Genomic DNA, 27771 nt, shown 5'->3' with positions numbered 1-27771 from the left:
TTAGCCTCTTCTAAGGTAAATAAATAAATAAATAAAAAATCACAGCTATACTGTGACAATAAAACACCTTAAGCTCAAAAAAAAAATCTACATACAAAAGACTTACAAATTAAAGGGGAGGCGTTATAAAGTCTCCTTTGGAAAAATGTGAGCGATGTGTATATGTAGTGTATATGTATATTTTTATTTTATTTCATTTAAAAAGAGGGCTTTTTTGCAATCTCTGTTTATGAGTGGTGTGGTCCCATCTGGAAGCCATTCCTCCAGACATGCATCCTGCACAATAGATCACTATTTTGCTGTTTAATATGAGCCCGGTTCCCCTGAGCATACAGTATATCCAGGCGTTGGATGTATTTCTTATCATCTATATTGCTTCATTAATACTGCACAAACTGACCTCGGATCTGTGCAGTCGCTTTTGTGTGGTTGGTGTCGTCTCTTGTAACCAAACAAAGTGCGTGCCAAGTAGCCGAGGTCGCAGATCTGGGCACACAAGATGCTTGTGGGGCTGTTAGCCACCGCCGGGCAATTAAACGCGAACTCCATTTTGCAGCGCTCTGACCTGACAGATTGCTGGAGGAGTTTTTTTTTTTTATTATCGTTATTTATTTTTAAAATCAAAATAAGCCTCACGTTGAGGAGACTGAAGGAAAATGTCGCTATGTGATGGCTGAGAGTGGCTTTGCCAGCCTGCAGTGTTGGTTGTGCCACCCAATGTAGCTGGATGGGGACCGCGTGCTTAATTGGATGCGCTCGTCTGGGCCAGCAGCTTTTTTACATCCATAGCACCGAGCTGGTTTAAACAAACATGAAACAATTCTCCTTAAGGTGGGAATGACTTCTTTCAGCCCTAATAAAAACGGGAACCTTTTCCTCTGGAAGTCGATAGGGCAGCACAGTAAGTTCCCAGTAGGGATGAATGAGTAAGGGAACCCCGCTCCTGCTCCTAAAAGAAAGGGGGGGATGGAAGGTGGAAAGACAAAAGAAAAACAAACAAAAAAAAGAAAACAGGATATAGAAACGCAGAGAAAAGGAGAATTGACCAGTCTGAACTGGACCCACCAAACCCTGCCCTGGACCACAAATGAGTGGGGAGCACGGTGAGGAAGCTTGACCTTGCTGAAACGCAGCAGAATTTGTTACTTCAGTGAAGAAGCATTTGAGCCTTTCCCTGTGTCTGTCTGGGAAGAGTTATGCACACCCAAGGAACCATAGAAACAACAAATAATAACGGCGGCACTAAACGGCTTGCTCTAATCAAAAGCAGACTGTTGTGGTTATATTTGAGCACTGTCATTACAAGAAACTCTGTAATGAGAATTTTTTTTTTCATTTGCATCAAACAGATTCCCTGTATTAACATTAACAACCTTCCACGGAGCCCAGGGTATTTACAAATTGGACGGTGCTGCTTCGATCTTTTGGGAAGGTTTTCAGTTCCTATTTAAATCCCCTGAGACAGTTACGTTAGGCAGATCCAACACAGGAACTGCGTGGAAAATCTGCGCGTAAGCTTTGCTGTCGGTGAATGGTCTGTAGTTCTAGGGGGACCCGGAGCATTGCCCTGTGGTTATTACTTACTGACTTGCGTTCCCGACATCAAACGTTCAGAGCATCTGAAAAGCTGAAGACAGAGCATCCTTCCACTAATGGCAGTGAGATTTGTTTTCCTCATTTGATGAAGCTCTCAAGGCCATGTAAGCGACTTTGGGTTTTGGTATGCGATAATTGGGTTTAAATGTGGAGTGGGACTCTTCCTAACTGAAATGTAAGTCACCAAAATGGTTAATATTTTCTTGAGGAGGATTGAAAATGTATCTCAAAGGCCTGTATTGGTGTTGTGCCTAGCACGGGAGAAGCAAATCTACTTTGGGATAAGCTGAATTGCTCTTCCAGCCTTGGTTTTAAGAAGCATCGGTGAAAGCAGATTCTGCTAATCGCTGCTGAGGCATTAATTAAGCTTGCAAACAAAGGGTGTGTTTATGGTGGCTGGAGACCATCCCAAATAGCTTGGTGTAAAAGCGTGGCAGTGAACTCGCAGGGGAGGTGTGCGTGCTCCTGCTCACTGTGACGTTAGCGCAGCGCTGCTGACAGCACGTGCCATCACTTCGTCGTGTTTTCACTTCCATCCCCAGCGGCTACTCGAAAGCAAACCGTGCCAGCTTCAGCTCTGCATCTCCCCCAGGTGTTGGCAGGGGTCGTGTCTGCTTGCGTGGGGTTATACCACCAGATAGGGACACCTCGCTCGTGCGTTGCATGTGTTGAAGAGCCATCACCCTGCAGGGATGATGGCTGAGGCTGTGGCCTGAGGTCAGTAATCCCCAGCCAGGAATTCTGAAAAAAATGTAAAATTTTGGAGCGTTATGGAAGTAGTTGTGGTGGCATGATACGTTGCTGGTGGAGGTGCAGTGAACAAGCAATGTCATGGAGCAGGAGCCCTATCTGCTGCTGGGGGCTTGACGAGAGCCCCCCAGAGGGCTGGGCAGTGGGGTCTTGCTTGTGCCTGGGGGCAGCCAGCCCTGCTGAACGCGGCGAGGTGTCAGGGAATCAGGGAATAGGTAATGCCCTGGAGAAATGCCTCCTTATTTCTCAGGACAGGTATAATGGGATAATCCAGATTGATTTGCTGTGGCTTAGAGCACCAGGATTATTTCCTTTGCCAGAGTGCTTAACGCTCAGCATGCAGAGAGCATGTGGTGTCCTCCAATACAGCACGGCACGGAGTGTCTGAGGGAGTGTTACAAGGATGGTAATGACTTTTTCCCAGGTGCGTTTGTCCATTTCCTGCTTTTAGTCATATCTGATGGACCTGTAAAAACAAGGAGAATCAATGAAACTACACATGAGCAGCATGGGGCTGTCTAAAAGGGAAGGACAGAGCTGCTGGGAAGTTCCCAGAAATGAAATTGTGAAGCCAACTCGTGATTCTTTGGTTCCTGTTACAGTTTTGCATTCCAGCCAGTGCGCTGTGATCACCCCAGGGAGGGAGCAGGGCCCCAGGTTGGGTTACTGTGAACAGGGACTTGATTTATTCCTTGGGGGATGTTTCTCCAATGAGCATCTCACACTGGAAAAAGGGAGGCTGAGCTGCAATGGCCATCTGCATCTCTGTAGCATTTTGGTGGTGCATGCAAGGTTTTTTTTTGTTTTGTTATTCTCCAACCCTGATTAATTTAATGGGAATGTTTCCACTTGTTCTTCTTCCAGAAAAGAACCATTAAATCAAAATCTTGTTTCTGTGGTGCAGGGCAGTGCTGTGGATCCCTCAATCTGCTGGGTCATCTCTCACCAGCTGGGATGCTGGGTCAAAACCCTGTGCAAACACATCTATAAAACTTAGCGTGTGTTTAAACTGGAAATGAAAGCTCCTTTTCAGGTTGAGGGATGAATTACTTAATTCACTGTTTAGTTTTCAAGGGTTCAGAGAGCTCCATAGTTTTGGAAGACCGGGGCCTTATGTCAGCTTTTGTTCTCTTTTGGCACCCAGATGTTAATTACGGATGAACCAACCAAGCAAGCGGCAGTGAAGAGCCTGTTCCCACCCGTCAGTGCACATGAGAGAGCCACGAGTGTCTTGGCTGGGGCACACGCTCTCGCTCTGCTCATGTGAATCCACATACGTACCTCTGAAACCGATGCACAGATCCACATGTCCCCATGATAAATTCTCCATGTATTTAGCATGTGTGCCATGGGAGCTGGAAGTCGCAGAATCCAAGTGTAATTCAGAGCACAGACGTTGTTGGTCCAACTTCATTTATCGTCATCGATGTCCTTATCATTTGCGATCTTGGCTGTGGGACACCGATCTTTCTGCTGGACGCACACGTGCTGTTTTGTTGCTGTTTGCACATTTGTTTGTACTGCTGCCATTTGGGGCAAGAATGAAAACTTTGAACTTCCCTTTTCAGAATATTGGTTTTCTGACGTTCATGTTTATGGTGTCTTGGAAGTAAAATGTACTTTTGCACATTATTTTTTTACGTTGCGGAGAAGCGGTCCAAGAATACTTGGTATTACCAAGATGTTTTTAATGGGAAACATCTCTGTAAATACAGACTCAAATTTTCATAATTGCATGCTTAGTAACTACCAATTGTGTGCTCATTTAAGCAGATGCAGCCACATCCATTTCCTTCAGTTTGTGTTCAATAGGATGATTTGTTTGGTCGCAAGACTTGGAGGATTTCAATAAGCCACATTTGCAACGATAAACGGGGGAATCATAAATTTTGCAGAAGTTTGCGTGCGCTGCTTTTAAGGTATGAGAATTACTAACTGTTTTTTCAGGTGCGACCTGGGCAGTTCCGCACTTTTGCTTGACAATGGGGTGTTGCAGTTGAGTCCTTCCCCTGCCTCTTCCTGCAGCGTGGGCGATTGCCTACGCAGTCAGTGCACCGAAGCCTTGGGGCATGGGGCTGGACCAAAGGACCTTGCACGATCCCTTCCAGCCTTCTTTTGGGGGGGGGGATTAGTTGTTCAAAATATTGACTTTGTGCCTCGTGTGCACGTAGTTTTGCAGCAGGCTGCTAGTTTTATACCAGTTCCTGATCTTGAAAAGAGATTTGCAAGGTGTTAAACATTCATCAGAGATTTGCTATTGAATTCTGTGGTTGTTCAAAGTTCACAGCAGCTGCTGGCTTTGAATCTTCCTGATAGCTATTGCAGAAATCACTCCCTCCAGTAATCATTATAGCAGGGAGTATCTTGGCACCGGCCAGCTCCGTCCTGCCCGCTCCGTAAGGCGTAGCGTGGAACCCCTGCTGCACGTGCGGTGGGGATTGCCATCGGGTGGCTCGAAGCCACCCTTGCATCATGTCACCTCTGACTTTGTGCCCACCAGCCCATACCAGAGCCCCCGTGAGCCTGGTTCCCACACAGCTCCCAGCCACGAGTAACCGGACAGGCACCGGGGAGCTGCCTCCTAACCCCGTGGTCGGTTCCGTGCCTTGGTGCACGAGCATCTCGGCCACCTTTCGATGCTACAAATAGTGTTTGGCACGCAGGTGCGTGGAGTCCTTTTGAAATGCTTGTAGCGGTGATACATTAACCAAAAGACATGAAAATCCATTCTTTTCCTCTGGTGTCCTTACACATCATAGCCTTCTGCTGGGTGTTTAAAAGCCAGCCGTGTGATTCATGGTTGGGCTGTCAATAAAGATGCCCGGCACTTCTCTGCAGTGACTATGGAGTATTTGTTTGGAGTGTCTGTCTGGACTTCATGTGGTTTGATAAACATCCTTAGTCTGTCGTGTCTCTCTCCCTCTCCCTCTCTCTCTCCCCTGCAGTGATAATGGATCGTAGGAACCTTAATAAGCAAATTCAGACTGATCCATCACGTAATGGAGTTGCAAGACATCGCGTCTTTCTCTCACTCAGCAAACAGATGCAAGATATTAGGACTGTGAGTCGCAGACCTGTGTGAATTTAATGGGGAGGTTCTCATGGTTCCCAGGGCCTTTGCCTGGAATTGTAAAAGTAAATTATCCTCCGTAATTTTAATATTTTATGAAATCTTGCAAAGTGATGGCATTCTGGGCAGATTAATACAAAAGCTATAAAATTCACATGTACCATATGTTATGCGAGCACCAAATGGGACACCTGGGATTCGTAACATCAATATCATTTTAATGTTGGCTTCAGCAGTGATTAATGACATACTCATCCCTGAAGAGAACCTCGATAACGCAAGAGGCGTTACTTCACCATGCATTTGCTCCATGCCAAATAAACTGATTATTTGGCTAGATTTACGAAGGGCAGGGAGAGAAAATACCTGTGCCTTGGAAAGGCTGCTCTGTGCAGCCAAGTCCTGCTGGCTCCAGCGGAGCTCTGTCACCCGTAGCAATTAGTCCAACTTGAAAAGTCCCCAGAACCTGAGTATTTAATAGGATAGGGGTGACGGTGATCACACTTCCCTCCACAGCCCCGCAGGGGCGTGCAGTTACGACTGAATCAACCCGTAACAATAGAAAGCAAAGCGTCAGGAAAGCTCAGAGCTCCTGCAGCGGGAGACCGGGGGAGCAGTGGGTGTAAGGGGTGTGCGCTGGCAGGGCTGCGATCGTGCGGTAATAAGAGGAAACTTAATCCTTTTGTTTTGCATGCATGGTGTTTGCTGGTGCTGGGCTGTTGCAGGTCTGCTGGTCACCGCGGCTGCTGCAGAGCCAGCTCTGTGCCGTGTTCTCTGTCTCACCTCCGTGCGCTAAAACCTAATTCATTCCCGGTTAAATAGCAGGGCTCAGTTACGCCAGGTCCGTGCCTTGGTGCAGACGTGAGCTCTTTGACAATGCTCGCCTCCACGCTAATGAGCCGCCTTGGGTTTCTGCGTGGATCCGCCCGTCCCGCTTTCTCTTGCGCCAGGCTCCCCAGGCCCCTTTCCTTTCAGCAGCTCTGCTTCAAAGCCGCAGCCCAAACGTGAGCGTAACGGGCCTTCCTGGATCCTTCTGGTTCATCTGTTGGTTTGTGAGTCCTTGTGCCCAGCCTGTGCTACCAGGTGCTGGTTGTAAGCCAATATTACCAAAAGCAACTTCACTTTTGATGTTCCAGTTGATTTTTATTTTATTTTTTCCTTGAAAACCCTGCCAGCATCAAGGCTGTGCCGTGCCAGGACAACGATGGGTACCGCGTGGGTTTTTTTGCCATGACCTCTCCTTGACCACTTTGCCTTTTCCTTTACCTCGTGACTCCATCACTGCAGCCTCTTTCACCCAGGCTGTTTTTTGGGAGGGAGCAGTGCAAGGCGACAGGGAAATTTTGAATACAGTTATCTTCGTGCACTTCTCACCTGGAGGTCATTCTGCTGGAAGGTTTTACAAATCCATCCCCGTGTGCTTTCCTGTGTGCTGGGTTTTCGTCCTGTTAACGGAGCACAAAGCACTGTGTATTTTTCTTCCCATGTTTCCTGATATTTCACTTAACAATCTAACGTGCTTAAAATAGCCAGTGCTCTTTGTAAGGCATAAACAGAGTTTACTTGTTAAATATTCAGTTTTCAGTATTTAAGTCTGCTGCTTCTGTGATTCTTTCCCTTCAAAAAACAGATCTTGTGCCACAAAAAATGCAAATATATTTATTACTCAGAGAAGGGAGGATTAGTTGGCAACTTATCTGTTTGTAGGAACGATCGCACGAGACACAAATCTTTAGCCCCGTGTCGCTGCAGCTGCTGCTAGATAGTGTTTGTACTCTTCGTGCTATTTGTTCAAAATAGAAAACAGCTGAAGCGTGTCTGCGAGAGCGTCCCTGTGCCTCTGCGTGTTCCTGTGCATCCACGTCCCCTGTGCATCCTTCCCTGCAGAGACTGCCCCGGTTGTGGTCCCCTGCCGTGCACGCACATCCCAGCTGGGTTTCCCTCTCTCGGTCCCAGACGGAAGGCAGGAGACAAAGACACTGACGTGCTTCCCACTCTCTCCTGTCCCTGGGGACTTCCATGTGTCAGGCAGGAGGAGCAGGTTCCCTAGGAGAGCTGGAGCAGCACTGTGCCCGCTCACCGTCCCTGGCCTTGGTGGCATTTCAGGGGGCTCAGCCAGGACGTGGTACAGATCCCAGCCATGGGATAGAGTCACGTAACGTCACTGTACAGCAAGCAATGTCATTGCGGAGGGGCGAAGAGAAGCTGCACGTGGTTCAGGCACCCCAGCAGCCCTTGGCGGTACTTGTCCTGCCCCAGGTCCGGAGACACCCCTTTGCTTTGGGGTCTTCTGGTGGCGTCGCTGAGATGTGCCCCTTCCCAGCGGGGAGGACACGTGTGGGTTAATTCTGAGCATCCTTCCCCTCTGTCAGCAGGACAGCGAGCGCTAGCAGGGTTTTGTTTCTAATATCAGTTGGCCAGTACAAGAAAAGTGATGGCAGAAAAACCATCTTTCAGTGACAAAGTGATTAATTCCTTCTTAAGGAAAAAAGGGGTTGGCTATTTTTTTCCCCCTTTTTTTTTTTGTCATTACCTAAAGATGGTCTGACAGTAAAGAACCTGTGATTAATTGCACCAAAAGACGTATTATAGACACCTTTTCTTTGGCATCATAAGCGTTTCAGGTGAATTTTCTTTTATCTAGTTGGCTCAATGCAGAAAAATAACCTCTGAGTCTGCTATGAGGGATGTTAACTGCCTTTTCCGTATTACAGATTGATCTTTGATATCTGCCTTTCTCTGTGAGCGGTTTTATTCCCACAAGTGATACAAACCCTCTGCTGTTTTCCATACGTTGCATTTAAGTAGTTCAATACATTTTGGAGCCTGTAAGGGAACATTTAATAAAGACTTGATGATTGCCTTATTCTGAAGGTTATACAGTATGAGAAATTATATTGTTTTAATAGCTGAATATATCCATTCTCTTGATTTCAGATAAACCAATGTTTTTCTAATACGGCTGAGAAATGATACCTTTTTTTTGTTTATATCCTCTGGAGCGTGAATATTTTTCTATCTGTGGTTTCCAGAAAAATGGATTTTCAATCTCTCTGAAATTTCTGCCCAAGCCCTAGCAATATTTGCTTAAGAGTAATCAGAGTATTACCCAGATCTCTGTTCAAAGCAGCAGTGACCTTACCAGTGGTAAGCAATAATTGGATTATTTTCAGAGATGTAGGAAGATTCCCTGTAATAACAAAAGAAGAAATACCAAGTGATAACACCACTTGTCTGCAGCACCGTAAGCCACAGCGCTTTCCGAAGGGTAGTGTAATAGCTTAGCATCTTATGAATACTGAATCAGAAAGGCAGAGACTTGGGGAATACACACTGCCTTGCACTTTGGGGTGATGCACATTTTCTGCATCATTCTTGTTGATTCTTGTTATTTAAATGCATTTGTTGGGACACCTTCACCTCCATAGGGTCAGGACCCACATCTTCCTTGCATCATTGGGGTGAGCAATAAACAGAAAAATACGAGGCATGGTCCTCCCTCCACGTCCATCAGCTGCAGCTGGGTGCCACCACCCCAGTAGCAGCTCCCAGAGGGGATGGATGGTGGTGCAGGATGGGGCCGGGAGGGATGCTCTGGGAGGTTTTTCTTGGAGAGGCTGAGCTGCTGCGGAGACAAATTGGAAGCCATTTGGAATAGCAAATCCATAACAGCACACTGTCGGGCAAGCCTGATTGCCTTGCTCTCTGCTTTTAATTGTAATGAATTATATGGCTCTGCACAATGGGGTGCCGAGCCTCTTGGCTGAAACTTGTGTAATTCACGTAAGTGTTTACACAAAAGCCAAGTAAATGTTAAGCTTCCTACAGATTTCATTATACACGAGCCCTTGTTTGTGCTCGGTTTTAGAGACAGGCAGAGGAAAAGCAGAGCATGTGTCTGCCTGTGTGTGTGTGCGAATTGCATGAGTTAAAAGATACAAAAAGGAAAGAAGACCGCGAGCTTTCCTTGGAGCAGGCTCTGCAGTGACCTGCCAGGTCCCCCCCCCCCAAAAAAATAATTCTGAATAATTCTGGTTTAAGAGATGCTTGAGGGCTCTTACGAATTTTTGCCCGTTGACCACTCTTTTTGAGACTTCTGCTACCAGTGTGCTTTGAAGTCCTCCCCTGCACCCACATCGTGCTTCTGATTACCGCAGATGAGCCTTCTGCAGAGCAGGCTGCTGTGTAATTCAAACCACTGCTGCTCCGGATGGGACCCCCCAGGTCCCCAGGGGGTGGCAGCGAGCACGTGCCACGTGCGGGAGCAGACCTGGGTCCTGACCCCACTGTGGGGCTGGGCCCTGGGCCTGGCTGTGCCGAGAGGTGACCCTTGGCTCTAAGGCTCTGAGCAGGCCAAGCGCTACATCTCCTGGCTTCAAATTGACCTGAGATGAGGCAAAATTTGGGACCCTGCCCGGCAGCCAAGCCCTTGTTGTTCTGAGGGTGCGTGGAGCATCTGCGGGGCGTTGGCAGGGCCCGGCTGGCTTCAAGACAGCACAGTGAAATTATGAGAGAATTTCCACTCAGACATTTCCCTGGGCATGCCAAAGCCCTGAGAGCTGTATACCTGGGTGTAATTTTATTTTTAGAAAGCACATTAGGGAGCGTAAAGATCTCATTAACATGCCAATTGCAGCCCATACTGTTTAAGAGTATTTAATTGTCTTCGTTTTCTGTGTGCAGCCATTTGTGGTGGATGGTTGTAACTGGCAAAAGCAAGGAAGGAAGGGGTTTGTGTGACTGGAAACGACACAGAGCCTGAAGAAGAAAGCAAAGTGCTTGTTTTGAAGCATCCCTGCAAGATTCCCCCGAAAAGCACCCAATATTCAAGTAATTTCCAGTGGTTTTTAAGGTCCTTCCTTTGAAGAGGAGATGGAGCTCCTCTCATTGCCGGCAGAAGAGGCACAGTTTTGCCATCTTTTAAGCTGTTTTCTTGAAGAAAATGCATTTAAAAGGCAGCCCAAGCTCCCATTTAATCGGGTGGCTCTGAAAGCTGGGTATTGAGGAGAAATAAGAGAATTGCCCCAAAAACTGGGCAGTGCCATGGCGTGGGGAGTGCTGACTGCTCACAGCTGGTCCAAGGGGTATCTGTTGGGCTGACTTGCAGGGGACTTTTGGCCTCCTTTCTGCTCCTATGTGAGAAGGGGTGCATAAAAACAGGTAAAAGAGAAAGGAAAGGAGGGGGAAAAGGGATTTATGTTTCTCTGACAGTGGTTTTCTAAGGAGCTTTGATTATTCAGCAGCCATGGAAAAAACTGCAGAAGATGTAAATAATCTGCAGGATTATGCTAAAGCCAAGCTTCAGTCGTTTTACTGGAAAAATGCATGAGGCCTGTCCATTTAATAACGATCATCCAGAATTTCTCTAGGGCTTATTATATTTTCATGAAAAGGAACAGTTGTCTTGAAGAGAAATGGTGCAGCTCTGATATCTACAAATACCCCTTGGAAAGCATGTTTCGGGTTGGTACACTTCTTTGTTTGTGCTTTTTCTTCCCATTGTCTTTTTATGATAATATCTTAGGTTCGCATCCACAGTTACACACCAAAAGGATCAAAAGCAAAGCGTGGTTTATCGTGAAATGGCAAACCACAGCTGTACTCAGTGGTACAGGCTGTATCGAGATAAAAACACTACATGATTTTCAGCTTTTGCTGTGTTTATATTTGGTGCCAGAGGTTCTCGAGCGATTTTGCAGTGTGTGTACACAGTGCAGTCAGGGTTTCCAAGAAATTTGCAATATCTCGAAATCTGTACAGGATCTTACCCTGCTGGGCTTAATTTTAGACTATGGAGTTTATCGTTCAAGGAGAAATGGTTTTGTTGTGTGCTGTATTTAATCAAGGGCAGCAAAAAAAAACTGTCACAGGCATCGTTCGTCTTCGTGAGCCAATTTTTGTTTCCATTTTAGTTATAGGAAAACCCTGCCCTGGTGAAATGGGCTTCTTTATTGTACAGATCCAGTGTCACCAAGATTACTGCTCCTGGCAGGTATCGGCTGGCTGGCAGGGGCAGTCCCCATATGGATTTTGTTTTATGGGGTTGCAGTGCTGAGAACTGTGTGCTGAATTATTGTGAGAGCGCCAGAGGCCGGGGATTTGGGGATATTTGGAAGTACAGGAAAGTGCTCGCTGTTCCTGTGGCAGTTTCCAAGGTTCAAGATGTGCCATGGGAGCTGGGTTGGGTTTCCAGGAGTGACAGGGTGTACGGTGCTTGCTCAGAAAAGCTTGAATGTCTTTAGACAACTTTTATCTTTCCCGTCCTTGCTCCTGAAGGCCCCATCCAGGCCCTCTTTGAAGGGTCAGAAGTGTTCATCAGTTCTGTGTGTAGGCCCAGAGCAGACACCAGGCCCCGTGAAGCCGCCAGTGAGGGGCTCCCTGGCAGCTACAGGAGCAGCCAGGATCCTCGCAAGCAGAAATTTGGGGCAGGCAGGTATGAAAATCCCAGCCCCGAGCGTGGTGTTAATAAAAAAAAGGCCTGGCTTTGTACCAGACAGCCCTTTGTGTGGTGGGGATGTTTGGATTTATCGCTGTATGAGGCCAGTTGAGATGGGATTGTGGGGCTTGCGTTGTGCGGGAGGAATTCTGGTGATCGCCACGAATAAACCCCTCCTCTATTTCATTTCCAGCAGCCTTAATTCAGGAAACGGTTCCTGTCTCTCTGGGTTCAGCCACAGGCAAAGAAATGACCAAGGGAGAAAAAAGCGGTGTGTCCTAAGGTGCAGGAAGGGAGGGGCTGTATTCTTCATAACTTGGTGCATTAAAAGCCTGATCTCCTGGTTCGTTTCTGGGCATTGTAGCTGCCTCGTGTGTGTGTGTATATATATATATATATATATATATATATATATATATATCTGTGTGTTGCTACAGCAAGATGTTCTCCAGCTTCGCACACGCTCGGAGAGATTTCTTGTGAGCTCTTCTGGCAGTACCAAAAAATAAAAAGCGAGGCGAGGAGGGGGCAGGGAGGGGATGTGATGCCAAGTGGAACAGCTCCGTCCTACCCGCCCCAAAGAGAAATCATTCAGACGCTGGAAGAGACAGGCTCTGTTGCGTAGATTAATGTGCAGGGTTTGAAAGCAGCCAAGAACATTTTATACACACATGGCGAGGCGGGAAGGAGCCCGGCGGCTCATCTCTGTAGAAGCCATTCCTTTCCCTAAGAGGGCATTTAAAAAAAAAAAAAAAAAAGGGAGCACAAAGGTCTGCGGGAGTGCTCAGCCATTCAGGCAGTTTAATTGGCCGAACGGAGCGCTTCGCGGTTGGGATTAATATGGATATTTCTTAATAACCTGTCACCTTGTCAGGAGTTTCAGGGTCAGGATTGCAACTAAAGTTCTCGGCTTTCCTTCTGTTTTTTATTACAGCAATGGCTCCTGCTGCTGCATTTTCAGAGGCTTAGGAAGATGTTGTGAAGGTGCTTTTGGCTTTCCTTCCCCTGCACCTAAGTGGAGAAGCCAGAAGGAAGAGGGAAGGGTGGTCTACAGAGGTTTGCAGTGAAAGGCTGCTCTGGAAAGATTAATTGTGGTTCTCTGGGAGGGAGAAGGATGTGGTGCTGCCCACACCTGGCACTTTAGCTGCTTCAGCACCCCCTCGGAGCGCGGGGTGAGGCCGGAGCTGGGCTCGGGTCCGCGCCACCTTCGGACGTGCCATGCTTCAGCGTAAACACGGTTAGTGCAAACCCAAGCAAATCCCGGGCAGAGCACAAATAAAACAAGCGATTTAGCAGTGCTCAAGATGGCTTCAAAGGGCCTGAGCCCATAAGCATTTTTACAAGTATTTTACAACTGGTCTCGCCGCCTTTTATCTCCCCAGTGACCACCAGCACAGGGATGCCTGCAGGGAGCAGCTGCTCCTCTGTGTCCCACTCCCAGGGAACCAGGCCGACTTCTGCAGCCTTCATTGGGGGTTAATTTGTTTTGCACCTTTTTCCTCCCTTTTCTCGCCTTTCCTCCCCTCCCTGCCCTGTAATTTCAGAGCAGGCTCCCGAAGGCCACCTACTTGATCAGCAGGCATAATTTCCACGAGCACTAATGGGAGCGGCGCGGATGCACTCAGAAAATTTCTCTAATTTCTCCTTGCCTGCCCCTACCACCTCCTGGAGTGATTTTCTCCACCCTTTGGTAATCAACATCTCGCCCACCGCCACAGACAGCTGTGTGCCTGCAGCCCCTGCTGCAGAGGGAGGAGGCTGCAGCCTGCCCCTCTCCAAACCCGTCAGCAGCAGCACAAAAGCGAGCAGCAAGCGCGCAGCCGATGAAGTCTCAGCGAGGAATTCGCTCCTCTAATTATCGTCTTTTATGCGGAGATAATTTTTGATAGAGTTGCACTTCTGGACCCCGCCGTCATCAGAGGACTGCGAGCTGACCTGTTAATCATAGCGGGAATTAATGGGGATTACAGCCAGCGGAGCCCTGTCCCTGAAGAGGTGATCCAGGGAGTAGCACCGGAGGGGAATGCAAAAATGAAGCAGCGTGGTGTTCTCAGAGCTGCAGATAAAGTGGCAGCGAGTCAGTTCCTGGGGAAAAACGGGATGTGAAGGAGGTGAATTTGATTATAAACAGAAGATTAAGAGCCTAATTCTGGGGAGTGTGAGCCATGCGCATTTTCATTGCATCTACTTGATAATTAGCGTAGATTTGATTTAATGGGGGGGAGCAGGGCCACCACAACTCGCAGCCTTCGTGGTGGCTGTCCCCAGGAGACGGAGGTGAGGTGGCCGGGCATCACCTCTTCTGATGGTGCTCCTGTGGTGGAAATTGGTTTATCACCATCGACTTGAGGTGAACTGAAATCAGAGCATCCCTGCTGGTGCTGAACCACCTGAGGTTCTGGCTGTCCCCAGGTACTGCCAAACAGCTAACAGGTACTTCACAAGGTGATTCCTCCCAGTCAGCTTTTTACAGAAGTTTCCTTTAAGACGCCAAATATCCATGTAGCCTGCAGAGATGAAAAGAGTCATGTGTCTTACCCGTACAGAGGACCCATAGAGTCCTTAAATATGCTTTATATTGGTGCTTCTAAAAGGAAGGGTTGATTAGCTTGTCTTAAATATGAAAAATGCAGCCCCCGTATGCCTGAATATGCACACACAAAGGTTCTCTGAAGAGCGAAGAGGCTGCTCATAGAGCCTGTCCTTAGGAGAAGTTTGTTTAGGATAACGCAGCAAGTTGTAATCCGCGTTCAAAATGCAGAATGCAGATGTGGTACAGAGCAAAGGACAGCAGTTAGTCCTGTTCATAAGGAACATGTTCTGGGAAGGGGAAAATGGTAATGACAGAATGAGGCATTCTTTCTTTAACAATGAATGGAAGGCAAACAGCGTTTGTTCAATTCTATGTGTATACTTCAGTTTATTTTTTTAAGTCTGTTTACCAGTTTTTGGACTAGTTCAGTGCAGAGGAAGGGCAGCTTTTCTGTAGTACGAGCAAGCAGTTTGTACATTGGTAAACATGAAGTCCTCCTCTTCCAGGGCAGCGTATCAGCTGAGGATATGCGCCTGCTCCCGTGCAAGCAGCTGGAAGAAGTCCCGTTGCTGGAGACAGGGTGTCTTTTTACCTCCTTTGTAGAGAATGACAAAGCGTCAGGCCTTTTTGCTGCTGTGATAGCATTGCTCTCAGCAGAAGAGGCCAGCAGCATGGGTCAGGACCCAGAACATGCAGCCTGGGCACTTTGCAAGCTCTGTTGCTGCATGGACACAAACCTTACCTCCGGGTCCCCTGCGTGATTGCACAGCAGGGACTGAAAGCTCCAGATGCAGGCAGGCAGGATACGAAAAGGGAAACACTGCCCCAAAATGACGAATTTCTTGTCGGGACCCTTGGGATGTGATTTAAGGATTTAAGACCAGGAAAGAGAGCATGCTGCTCTGTTCTCTGCTGCTGGCTCAGCTGAGGCTTGTGCTGGGTGGCTCCCAGGCAGCTCCAACGCTGTTTGCTGGGGGGATGCTCGTGTCTGATGGCAAGGTGCTGCCCCTCACCTCCTGAAAATAAAGTGGCAAGGAAAGCTCAGGCTTGCAGTACAAGGCAGGGCGGGGAAAGCCTGTTTTGGGTAGTCTGTCAGTCAGCTTGACACTAATTGGCTGCAGTAAGTAATAGTTCTCCATGTAAATTAGACTCCAATTTCCTCTGTAGTCTGTCTGTTTGCTGTGTGGGCTTCAGTCTCTAATTAGGCTCTCACGTGGCGAACCTGGGCTGTGTGAGCTGCTTTTGTTCCTGGAGAACCAGCCTCAGCCCTTTCTGCGGCTGCCAGGCTCCTCTGGTCCCGCTCCTGACGGGGATGGGTCCAAGCTCAGCGCTGCCAAGTGCAAAATAACTTTTTTTTTTTTTTTTTATGCATGCTTTGATTATTTCCGCGTTTGAAGCTTGCAAAGGGGATTCTTTTAAAATGCAAAGGGGCTTATTAGACTTACAATGAGAATACCCTTTGGAAGCGCTGCATCCGAGTTACTAGAAGCTCTGCTCTCCATGAACAGAGCTCGTTCAGGCCCTAACCCTTGCGATGGCCAGGGCAGCTTTGCCTGCATCTGGCTCCTGCAGCCTGGAGCTCAGGCAGCTCCTCTCGTTAGGAGGTAGCTGTGCAAGTGCATTCGAAGCTTACCCAAATGCTGGCTCATGTCCTGGAGTTACTCCGGCTCTGCACATCTGTAACGGAGCGCAGAAATCCGCGATTGCACGCGCGCCTTTCATCTGCCGCCACCCATTTTTTGCAAGAGAGCCGAAGGTCCCCGGTCACCGCCCGCAGGAGGAAGCCCCCGTGCATGGGGGCAGCTCTGTGGCTCCCGAGCCTCCTCCAGCAGTCCCCGGTTCGGCCCCGCTTCCCCGGGCTGTCGCCGCAGCCGAGGTCTGGGTTTGTGCGCCGTGCCGTGCGTCTGCGCCAGGCGGCAGAAAGGAAAACCATATGTGTGCGCCCGCCGGGCTGTTACTCGCCACGAACCCTTTATGTTTCAGCAGTTCCCTTTGTGAAATTCGGTACGACTTCGGGAACTGTGCACTTTCTGTAAACCTTCCCCGTGCGTGATGCGGTCGTGACCCAGATGTGTCAGCATCTGGTTAGGCGTTGTGATAAATCTCGTTTTTCCTGGCACGGCGGTGTTCGGCTCGTTGACTTGCGCTCAGGTGATGCGTGCGGAGAGGCTGGGTTGCTGGCGCCCTGCAGAGGCACGTGCGAGGTTGTGGTCCCCCCGAAGTAGGTAGACGAGAAGCTCTTTGGGGAGAAAGAGGTGAAGCAAATTGAGCGTGGGCTTTTTATTGCTTCTCTTGACGTGATTTATTTTCCGGGCGAGGTAACTTCGCTTTCAGACCGCTAGTCAAAACCGTAAGGGATGTTGGCTCCGTGGAGAGCTAAATTTGGGTAAAGGGACAGGATTGGATTAGGGCTTACAATTTTCACCAATAAGCTAAAACTCCGGTGGGCGTCACACTCTGCGAGCTGGGGAGGCAGCCGGGGAGCTTTAACTCCCCAGATGACCTCAGCCAGTTGGTGGCTCGCAGGCAGCCTCCGGCAGGGCACCGCGGCAGGATGCGCCCCGGTCCCGGCGCGAAGGCGCTCGCCTCGCCTCTGCCCAGCTTCCCCCCTTCCACTGCCCGTCACCCGGGGGCGTTTCGGCGTGTGAAGTGCGTGCCCGTTTAGCCCGGGTAAGTAATCACGCTCGATTTATAGCGTATGAAAGGATAAGCCCTTTTAATGCTCTACAAATGTTTGCGTTGGGAAATGATTTTTTCTTTGCAGCTCGGGTTTCTGCCTGCCTTCGCGAGCGCTGCTGCCGGGGTAGCGGCGCTGCGTTACCCACGGCTTTTAATGCTCACTGCCGGGCACGGCCTCGATGTGCCGGGGCAGAGCAGGGACCAGGAATACCCCAGTACTCACATTTGAACCCACGGACACCGTAAAGCTTTTAGGTGACACAGTCGGGGCTTTGCAGCGCTCCTTCTGAGCTGCTCCTGCTTTTATTTTTATTATTATTTTTTTTAACCCCGTTTAAAAAATCCAAAGTGCGAAACCCTGTGGGAGTCTGAGGCTTATCTTTAGCCCTCGGTCTCCAAATGTGGTGTGTGTCTTCTCAGCTGCTGCAGGGGTTTGTGTGGCATGACAAAACGCAAATCCTGAATCTTTGGCAGCTGTGTTTAATAGAGGGGAAAGGGTTGTTTTTACCTCTTGGATGTTTCTTTTTTTTCCCCTGTGTTATTGTAAATTCCAGAGAAAACGTCCAATTTCTTTGAGGCAAAACAAAGGTTTCTTTTAAGTGAAACAAAGACTTCTAAGCCCTTAATCAAACTTGCTGGATTCAATTGCTTTCAAATACTACGGGAATTAAGCGGAGAGGAAGCTGTGTTTTACAGCCCCGCCAGTTAGTGACAAACAACGTGTTGGGTTGGGGAAAAAAAAAAAGGATTCATGCAAAGGAGGAGCAGGAATTTGGACCCGGGCTGCTTGCCCCTGCGGGGCTGTTTACCAACATCCTCTGTTTGTTTAGGCCATGCAAATTATTTGTGTGCTTCTCTCTCGAAGCGAATGTTTTTATCCGTGCAACTGGTGGAGTAATTAGAGGGAGAGGCAGGGTGCTGAGCAAGCGCAGAGCAAACACCCACCGTGGGGGGAGTGAGCCTTAAAATAATTGGGCGGCAGAACACAGGAGCGTGGCGCTGGTCGGGAGAAGGAATTGGGCGAGTTTGGGTGTCGAAAAATGGATGTTTCTAGTTTTGTGTGTCATCGTGGAAAGAAATTCTCGGTGGGAATGAATGCAAAAAGGATGGGTGCAGCATGTCCGGGGAGTCGGTGCATCGCCACGTCCCCGTGGAGGTGCGGAGTCCGTCCTGCCAGGAGCCCGCCGAGCAGTAGAGTCAGCACAAGATGCCGAAGGAGAGGAATGCCCAGGGCCCGACGTGTCGAGCTGTATTTCTGTTAAAAAGTCACTTCCCCCCCCACCGGGGAGAGGCCGGGGCTGCGTCCCGCAGCAGAAGACTGCGCTTGTTCTTGGGGTGAATTCCTCTGCAAGTGTGAATCATTGACTCGCCATTTTTGCGGTGGAGGCCGGGGGATGATTAAATGTCCTGTCTGCAGGAAATTACCAGGAGATTTGAGCTTTTTCCTGAAGCAGGCTCAGATGGTGCGCAGCTTTCGGTGTAACACAAGCGAGCAGTGTTACGTGGAAGTCTCCCCGTGCTCAGCTCTTGGCAGAGCCGGCCTCCCCAGGGTTTGATTTTTTTTTTTTTTAAAGCTCTGGTTGTGCCGGCATATTTTTGCTCTGGCACCATTTAAATAGTGGCAGCAACATGCTGATTCCTCTAATGATCTTGATTAAGTTATCGGTTATTTTCTTAATTAGCTACTTGATCTACTTACACCTTAAATGAGTCTGTTTGTGCACCCAGAGAAAGAAGAAGGGGAAAAAAACCACAACACTTCTCTCTTTTTCCCCTTTCAAAAGGTCTTTTTCCTCTCCAAAAGGCAGCTGCCAGCTCACTTGGGTGCACAAGCGAGCCCAAGCAAGGCTCTCCTAGGTTGGGGGGCAGTTTGCTGGGCTCCCCCCTGCGAAACCCCTTGTGCTGGGGTCCTCCGATGGGGTTCCCAATAGAGCGAAGGCACAGATGGGGGCTGGCGACCTAGAAACCCACACGGCTGTTTCAGGCTGGCTGTGGAAGTGATGCCAGCCTTCGGTGGTGTGACACTGGGAGGTGGGCATCGGTGCTTCTCGGGGAATTGCTCCCCCAGCAGCAGGGAATTTAAAACCCGGGTGTAGATACGCATTTGTTCCTGATGACGGGGTGATGTAGACAAAGCAATGTGTAGAAGTGGTCTTCTTGAACGCATGGGCTCATGCTCAGAACCTGCTCAGATATTTCAAGTACTCGAAACAGTGGGGTTGTCACAGGCTCCTCACTTTGCAGGACGGTGGAGATTTGGGGTGTGCTCTGCGAGCGGGAGGGATGAGTGTTCCTCTGGGAAAGCTCGCACCCCGCGACACAAGGGCGAGCATCCTGGTGAGCCTAAAGCAGGACGCTCAGGAGACGGGAGGCTGAAGCCTCCACTTCTGCCTCCCTGCTGGGTCGGGAGGCCAGAAAGCATCTTTTATCTCCTTTATGTTCCCAGCGCTGCCCTGACCACCCAGCATCCCTGCGCAGCACTGCGAGTGCAGCCCCACCAGCTGGTGCCAGTTCTTCACCGGTGTTGCCCCCCCACCGCCACTTGCTGCCCTCTCAGGGTAGAGAGATTCAGCTCTGGCACTTCGGAGGCTCCTCGTGACCCATGCAGCAGCAGCCCCTGCTTCAGACGAGCCTATTTGTTCTTGCCTTTGTGCTGTGTGTTAACGACGCTCCCCTCGTTAGCCTTATCTTCACGCCTCCCCTGATGCAGAACTCGCCCAAACGTGGATTGAGTAACGAGACTGCTTCCATGTGTACGTTGGAGAGACATCAGCTGGGACTCTCCAGCTAAAACAGAGCTAAATGCTTGCCCTCTGGGTAATTTTTAGCATCCGTGCCAACAAAACTATATATTTGGGAAGAATTACCGACAGTTCAAACATACCCCAGCTTTATTCCCTTGGGTCTTCTGTATTTGTAGCCTCGTGGTGTGAATTCGGGCCAGGTGACTCCCCTCCCCTAACAAACCTTTGGCGTGGCCCTGGGGTATTTTTACATCAGGACTCCTAAATGGTTATGGCTGCGACCGCAAGTGCAAGCGTGGTGGTGTGTCCTCGTGGTCGGCTGTATCTTGGGTGCCCCAGCTGAGCGTGGCAAGTGTTGTGATGCCTCAAAGTGATGGTGATGCCTCCAGGAGAGCGTGGGGCAATCCCCAGTCCCTCCCCACGTCCCTCCTGGTTTGCTTGTGTAACCTGGGACCGGTCGTGGACACGCTCCCAGGTTTCAGATGTGGGAAGAGCAGCCCAGCTCTGGTTTTGGGTGGAGGTGTCGGAGCAGAGCCAGCCGTGGGCACGGTACCCACGTATGGCTGTGTCCGTGCGGCATGGGCAGCACGCCCCCGTTGGGGCTGGGACCTCACGTGCAATTGAAAAAGCCAAGGGATGATAAAACTGGACAAATAACTGCGCTAAAAAGAAAGCGTGGTGCTGGCTTGTTCCCTTGGCCTCTCTCTGTGCATCTTGGGAGGTGGCAGAGATGAAATGCTTGCTCTGAACAGGTTGGATTTCTCTTCACGTTCCCCTGAAGTTTGTCTTTGGGCTCTGCCCTCTTGGTGTTGGTTTATCCGCTGATGTTTCCAGCGGTTCAGCTGCCCGTACGTAGTTCCAACTGTAGGCGTTCTGCGCCAAGATACAAATGAAGGGAAGGTGGGCATTCGTAGTGAGGTGGCCATTTATCACAGCAGGACCTGCAGGAAAATGTGCATTAAATATTCACGGGGCGTATTCATTAACATGTTCATCTCTCTGGTGCTGAGCAGTGTAGGAAAGCTGTCGAGAGTGGCCGAGGCCCTGTCACAGTGCAAGAGCAGAGGGAAGGCAAGGCCGCATTCCTCGCGGCCAGGGCTGGATCTGGCGTTGCAGCAGCGCTACCGTTTCAGTACTTCCAATCACAGGTTTGAAAATGCTCACGGTAAATATTTTAGGCCTGATTTCTCTGCCCGGCATTAATTCATCTCCACGCTGCGTGTGAATGCAGGTGGCTGACGCCAGCCCTCCCAATTCACAGGCAGGCAATTAGAGAGATAAGCCTAAGTGACTTCATTTGTCTCCTTTTTAGATTGCTCAACTCTGAGTTGCTTTAAAGGGACGGGATTAGCCGAGATTGAGTTCTCAGTGGGGCTGGGAGTCAGCTGCTGCTCGGGGGCTGTGTCCGACAGCCGCCAAGGTACCAAGACAGGGAGTGCGCTATCCGTGGGCGTGAAATGGTGCCAGGAAGATTAAATCTGATGATAAAATGGTATTAAGGCTTGCTTCATTAACAGGCTAGGAGGCATCAAATTACTCCGGCGCTATAAATCCGAAGCGTCACTTAGGTTTTGCAAGTGAAGCCACTTGAGTGTGCGAGCTGCATTTGTTTGCTGGCTGTTGCGTCCTCGGGTAGGGGATCAGGGCACAGGACGTTGACTTCCCACAGCGATGCAAGGGCTGAAGCGCCAGCAGCCTGGCAGGTTAAACGTTCCTCTGAAATAAGCTCTTGTGTCAGGTCTTGGGATACCTTGTTCTGGATTGTACAGGTTGCAAAGGTCTGCCAGATGGGGGGTTCCTCCCTGCTTTGTGGGCCACCTGCCCCAGGAGGAGATGTGCCCAGCCCAGGCTGCACCCGTGGGCGAAGCTGTAGCTGTCTGCATGGGAGGAAAGAGTGTGTCTTGGTGTGAGCCTCAGAGCATCAGGAGATGGGTTTGGTGGACTATTTGCCAAGCGTAAATGGCACATGTACGAATATAAGAAAAATGTCTGCTTTACCTGAATGCCCCTTGCATAAAATAAATGCCAATCTCAACTAATTACCTAACAGACCCACTGTGGATGACTCCGCCATCCATTTATGCACTTGAAAGCCCCGTTAATTTCCACTGGTGCCTTGCAGCAGAGCTGCAACCGAAAGGCTCGAGCGTGCCGGGGCTCTTTGCCTCCCGACAGCACGGCTCGTCCCGCCCCGCGCACGAGGACCACGCCGTGCCGCTCCCCGCAGCCGCCAGGAAAATGACACGGCGTCGCTCACCGCTGCTGCCGTGTCGTGTTTTGTCACCCTGCATAAGCCGAGGCGTTGGCGCACGCTGCGTAAGCCGGCGTTGATTATCTCTGGGCTCACCTTGCTGCTCGTGTTAGCCTTCGTTAAGCTTTTGGGGAGCTGGGGCTGATCAAAGTCACAACAAATGGCTCTTTTGCTCTTCTTTTGTTGCTTTGACGTGCCGCTTGTCAGGGAAAATACAAACCTGTTTCTTTGCACGGGGAAATTAAAGAAATCTTTGTTCTGGCTTCGCGTTGCATGTTTTTTAACCCTTCGGCGCTGTTTGTTGACATGCTGGTTCCAGCAGTTCGCCGCCTGTTTGCAATTAGTCCTCGGCTCTCCTGCCCAGCCTGGTCTGGAGCTTGTTTAAAGGAGGGGTTAAATTTCCTTGGTGTAAACATTTTCTGCTTTCCGAGCTTGTCATTATTTGTTTTCTCAGCGCGCTCATTTTCTGAAGCACTGTAGGACCCACAGTGTGGGAGACAGACCCTCGCATAAAGAGTTTAGAGCTCACACCTCCGAACACCTTCACATTAGACACTTAACCAGTGCCTAACACCCACTAAAAATCAGTGAGAGCTCCGTGCTTAACTCCTGCCAAAACATCCGTTAGGGCCCGAGCATCTGACAGCTCCCGTTGACCATCCCTGTAGACAAAGGGCTGGCAGAAGGCAGCAAGAAGGAGCAGTTCTCCCTGGGAATGTGTTCACAATGTGCCCAGGGACTCAGAGGAAGCCTGCGTCTAAGCCACGACATATTTTGCCCTTTGGGACCCGTAGCTGTCACACAAGCATCTTTGCCGTGCCAGTGCTCGCTGCGATTGCGATCCAGCAAGCCCCTAAAACTGGTTGGAGGCAAGGCTGGTGGCATAACTACAGTAAATGATTTGCCATGTTTTGCCGTTTTCTGTATCATGGTTCCTCTCTGGGGCTCTTTGGACTTCAGAAGGTTGGTCTCAGCTTAGGGGCGATGAGGTCTTGTTGTAAGCCCCATGCGAAGTCAGTCAACACCAAAACCGAGCCTGGTTTCATGACCCTTCTGTAACACGGGGTGCCGCTTGCTCAGGTGGGCAGGGGCTGGGAGAGCAGGAAGGCTGCTTCCCTCGGCGTTTCACCTGGAAAGAAAACTCCAGTCAAGTCAAAACTTCCTCAAAGCGGCGATGTTCGGAGTACAGGGAGTGTCAAAATCCTCCTTGGCCGTGGGTTTGTGCTGGTGCGTGGAGCAGACGCTCAGCAAGGGGAAGGCAGCTGTTGAGCTGTGATTGCTGCTTATTACGCTAATTACAACAGTCTCACCGGTATCGTGAGCTTCCCTTCTCCTTCCCCCATCTGTCTGCTTGGCCATCCGTGGTTGCTCATCTTTGAGAGGGGGACTGTCTTTTGGAGGTACAGTTGAAGTGTTTTGTTCCGCGGGGAGCCCGGCTGCCCTCCCCCTCTGCTTCCCCGTGCTGCTGCGGGGGAATAATCCTGTTCGGCACGTAGGAGGAACGTTGGGGATTTGCTGATCTGCCCTGAAATAAGGGCACAGAAGGGTGAGATGTGGCACAGGTCCTGTGCCATGGCAGCGTGGCTGGCTCTGCCTCCTGTGTGACAGTGGAGCAAAGGGTTTTGATCCCCGGTTTCGGACTCGAGCGCCCTGACCCCCCAAATTGCAGCTGTTCTTTTGTTGCGAGGAGACGATGCAAGTTAAATCTCAACAAAAAAGAAATCACGGCTCCTCTGGATGCCCACCTGGTTTCTATTTGGGGGACGAGTCGGGGGGTTATTCGCTTTGAAGATCGGCCTGCTCCAAAGCAGCCTGGAAAATGCTTTCTGAGCCACGAAACAATGAGACTCACTAAATCTCTAACAGCAATAATTGGTTCTAAAGGGCTGATGTATTTAGTCTGCTAATGTTTAGCAAACATGTTTGCGTTACCCTTTGAAGATAATGCTGCGTGCAGCAGGGTTTGGTAGGGGAAAAAAAAAAAAAAAGGAAGGGAAGAAATGGCCTGTGGTTTTCAGTCTGTGCTGGCTGGTGGGAGCAATAGCAGTCAGTATTGCTGTTGTCTCCACGTTAAATGTGAGAGATGGAGTTTTACTGTCCTGGTGAGCCGGTGCTGGTGGTGCCCTCAAGCTCTGCACCCAAGGCTCCCATCTGGGGACCCCGGCGCGGTGATGTTTGTGTCTTCCCCGTGCTCCTCCACGGGTGTGGGGCACTCGTGCAGTCCCCCGGCTGGGGACAACTGCACCCTGTGCCTCGTTGTTGCCATCGTGGCCTCACCCGGCACCTCCTCGCAAGGTGGCTTTGACCTTTTTCTAGCCTGGTATATAGGGCGAGTGGGGACAAGGCGTGGAGGGATGCTCCAAGGGCACCTCCTGCATGGGACGCACCACCTGGAAGACCAGGCTTAGCAGCACAAGGGTGGTTGGAGCGAGGGCTGTGCGCTGCTTGTGCCCATCTCAAGGGGCAGCAAGGAGAGCTGGGACCCCACAGCCTCCCCGGGAGCTGCGCTGGGGTTAGGGCCACGTCCCTGCTCGACCCAGGCCTGATACGGTCTTAATCCCTCCCTTGGAGTCCTGCTCTCCCCCGCTTGTTCGGCAGCTGGTTTAGCTGCGTTTCCCTGTAGATTGCGATAAGATAAACGCTTGGCCATGTTTTACGATAAGGGAGAACGGTTTAGAAGATGACAGCTTATAAAGGGGAGGGATTGGGGTTTCCAGCTGCGCGCTCTCGCGGGCTCGGCCGTGGCCGCCTTTGATGAGGGCTGTGATTGATCCCGCGCCGGCAGCGCCAGCCTGACCTTTCCGTGACGGGCTGAGCAGCTCTAATGGTCTTGATGGGGCTGGCGATTTGTATATTGTGCTTGATGTACGAGGCTTGACGTGGCGCTGAGAAACGGGGCTGGAAGATGACTGACAGGCCTTTTCTGCTAAGGATGCTGAGGCACGGGCTGTTTTCCAGCGATTTCTTTCGGTGTTGTTGCCGAATTATCTTGGAGCAGAGAAGTTTTGCTGTTAAGTATCTTCCTGTATGTAGCATCTAAGCAGTTAAAGAGGATAATGAAGTAACTTGCAGGCCAGAAGGCTTATAGCTAAAAAGACTGTTCAAATTATCCACTTAAACTAATTAATATTTAGTGAATTGTTTTTACCCTGACTTTAATGCTCAGGCTCCTTAGGCAGATAAAACAATGGAATAGCTTGAGCCCGAGACTTTTTTGTAACTCAGCTGTATAAAACTTTGAATCCTTGAGTTCTTGCAAGCAACACTAAAACCTGTTAATTTCAGAGTCAAGCTCTGTATAAATCACACCCTGGTTGGCATATCTCATGGGTGCTTGTGGCAAGACTAATGAATTTCATGGTTTGTTATGAGCTACTAAAACCAATACAAACACGCAAAACCCATTGTAATCTCAGCATATCATTCGAGGAAACAATTTATTCCTGAGTGTGAGCAAATGTCAAGCCACGATAACAAATTGTTGTTCCTAATTAAAACAAAGGGAAGGATAGCAAACAACTATTGTCATTTGTATCCAGTGCCAGCCTGTCTCAGGGACATCCAGCCTTCGTACCAGGACAGGCAGGCTGTAAGCCTTGCAGTATCCCAAAAGGTATTGACCTGCCCTGTGCACTTCAGGCAGGGTGCATGGGGGTTATGGTCCTGAATGGGCTGGGGACAGTGAAATTGAGTTGAGTCGCCACTATTTTATTTTATTTTATTTTTTAATTTGATGTCAGGGTAGGAAATCAAAGCCCATTTTGGCACCTCTCTTCCCATTGAGCATTAAGGAGGCTGTGCGTTACCCGACGTGGGGACCCCACCGCATTCCTGACCACAGCCGATCTCCCTGCGTTTGCAGATGCACTTGGAAATGTAAAAGACTCGCAGCATCATGAAAGCCCATTTATGTTGGTGACATACACACGTTCTCCTCCTAGGTGTGTGATATGTTACAGGAGCAGGAGATGAATCTAAAACGTGCTGGCGTTACCTCGCTGCATTTAATGCAGCTGGGGACCAAGCAGGTCTTTCCTCCTAGCTGGCCGAGAGCAAGCACTCCTAGCTGGCCATGTCAGAGCAGAAACACAGCGATCTTAAACCACTGGGTGTTTCTGGGCAGCTTGGCCAACACGTGCTGCCCGGGGCCGTGACCAGCCCGGGCAAGGGGCAGTGCCGAAATCCAGCCGCCAGCCAGGGAAGGCTGGCGCGGTTGGGGTTCGGTGGGTACAAACCCTGCTCGTGTTGCTTGGGCAGAGCCCTGGGCTGGCTCGAGACTTGCTGCTGAGCGTGGAGACAGCTGAACGTGCTGGGAAAGGAAAACACTGCTTTCCTGGGGTTTTGGGGGGAGTGGGCGGAGGCAGAGCCTTCTCGTGCATGGCGCTGAGGGGAGCGCTGTGAGCAAAGACATGAAACCCTCAGGGCACAACCAGTGACCCAAAACACCCCATCAGACAGGTCTGAAGCAAAAATAAATAAATAAAAAATCATCTGCAGTGACAGCGACCCTGACAGTGTCAGGTAGTGGTGAGAAGGGCTGCAGCGAGGGAGCCCCGAGCTGCTGCTGACGTACGTGGTAGCGCGCGGTTATCCTGTACGTGCAGCTTCTATTTTTTGTAAATGGAAAATTAATTCGTGTAACTGATCAAAGGTTTAGATCTTTAGAAAATGCACCGCAAGATAAGCTGAAGATTTATGGATTTCCTTCGTAGCATATTTTCACTGAGTGCTTTATTGTTCGTGGAAAGGCCCCAAGAAAAATATTTAATTAAATAAACTCAAAGCTCTATTTTTTAGCCTAAGTTTCGACGCAGTGCTCTAATGAGGCTTTTGTAGACATTATTAAGGGACACTATTAAAAAGCCTTCAGATGAGAATGCTGTCAGGCTAGCAAAGGGGGAAGAAACAAAACATGAGCATGCAGATTGTTGTTCACATTCTGTTACAAATCTGATTTTAACGTACAAAAGTAAAAAACGTAGTAGTACAGAGTTCAAGCCGGAGGCTATGAAAAGCCTTATTGTTGCTAAGCTGTGTAAAGCTTCTTGCATTAAGGTGATTAAAAAAAAAAGGGGAGGGGGGGGGCGGTGGAATACGGCGATGGATGGAAATCCAGCCTGCAGCTCTGGCACCGGGGCGCGCTGTCGGTGTGCGTGCACCCAGGCCGTGTGCTCGCTGGGCTGCGTGTGCATGGTGCCAGGTCCTCCCACCTCGTCACCAGCCACCTGAAATCGCAGGTTTGTGTGCTCCAGGGGCGCCAGGGCACGTGGGCTGCATGTGAAGGGTAGCGGCAGTGAGGATCGGGTCTGTCTCGCTGGCTGAATTAGCAGGGAGCACCGATAGCTGTCTGAAATCGTCTGCGGTATTTACAGGCTGTACCTCTCCTTCTGTGTCGTCTGCTGCTGGGCTCGATACGGTTTTAAAAACTAAATTCCTCCTTGCAGACTGACAGCACGGATCCTCACCCGTGCGTCTGCCAAAAATAAGTGAAGCGCAGCAGCAGGAACAGCAGGAGGAACGTGTCTGTCTCGCGCATGGCAGCAGCCACGTGAAGGTACGAACGGCAGTCCTGGGGAAGAGCCGAGCAGGCTGGGGTTTGGGGATTAACAGTCTGCATCGGATGCTAGTTCCTTTGCCTCTCCCTCTACCCCGTTTTAGCTCAGAATTCTTTGGAGATAAGGCATCCCCAGTTCTGGCGCTGAGAGGTATGGG

The 27771-nt window shown here is 49.8% G+C and overlaps 1 protein-coding gene and 1 long non-coding RNA gene across 2 annotated transcripts in view; one reads left to right on the top strand and one right to left on the bottom strand.

Moving 5' to 3' along the window:
* The window catches only part of PRICKLE2 (prickle planar cell polarity protein 2), a 97815-nt gene that overhangs the window by 28402 nt on the left and 41642 nt on the right, over window positions 1-27771 (top strand).
* Window positions 14753-16765, bottom strand: LOC121075409. The gene is made up of 2 exons (XR_005822955.1): window positions 15128-16765; window positions 14753-14980 (listed from the first exon to the last, which is right to left on the bottom strand). It is a non-coding gene; the product is annotated as an uncharacterized LOC121075409 (long non-coding RNA).

This window comes from Cygnus olor, chromosome 10 (assembly GCF_009769625.2).
Source record: "Cygnus olor isolate bCygOlo1 chromosome 10, bCygOlo1.pri.v2, whole genome shotgun sequence".
Taxonomy (NCBI): Eukaryota; Metazoa; Chordata; class Aves; order Anseriformes; family Anatidae; genus Cygnus; species Cygnus olor.
The sequence above is the reverse complement of the archived record's forward strand: the minus strand, read 5'-3'. Positions and strand labels throughout refer to the sequence as shown.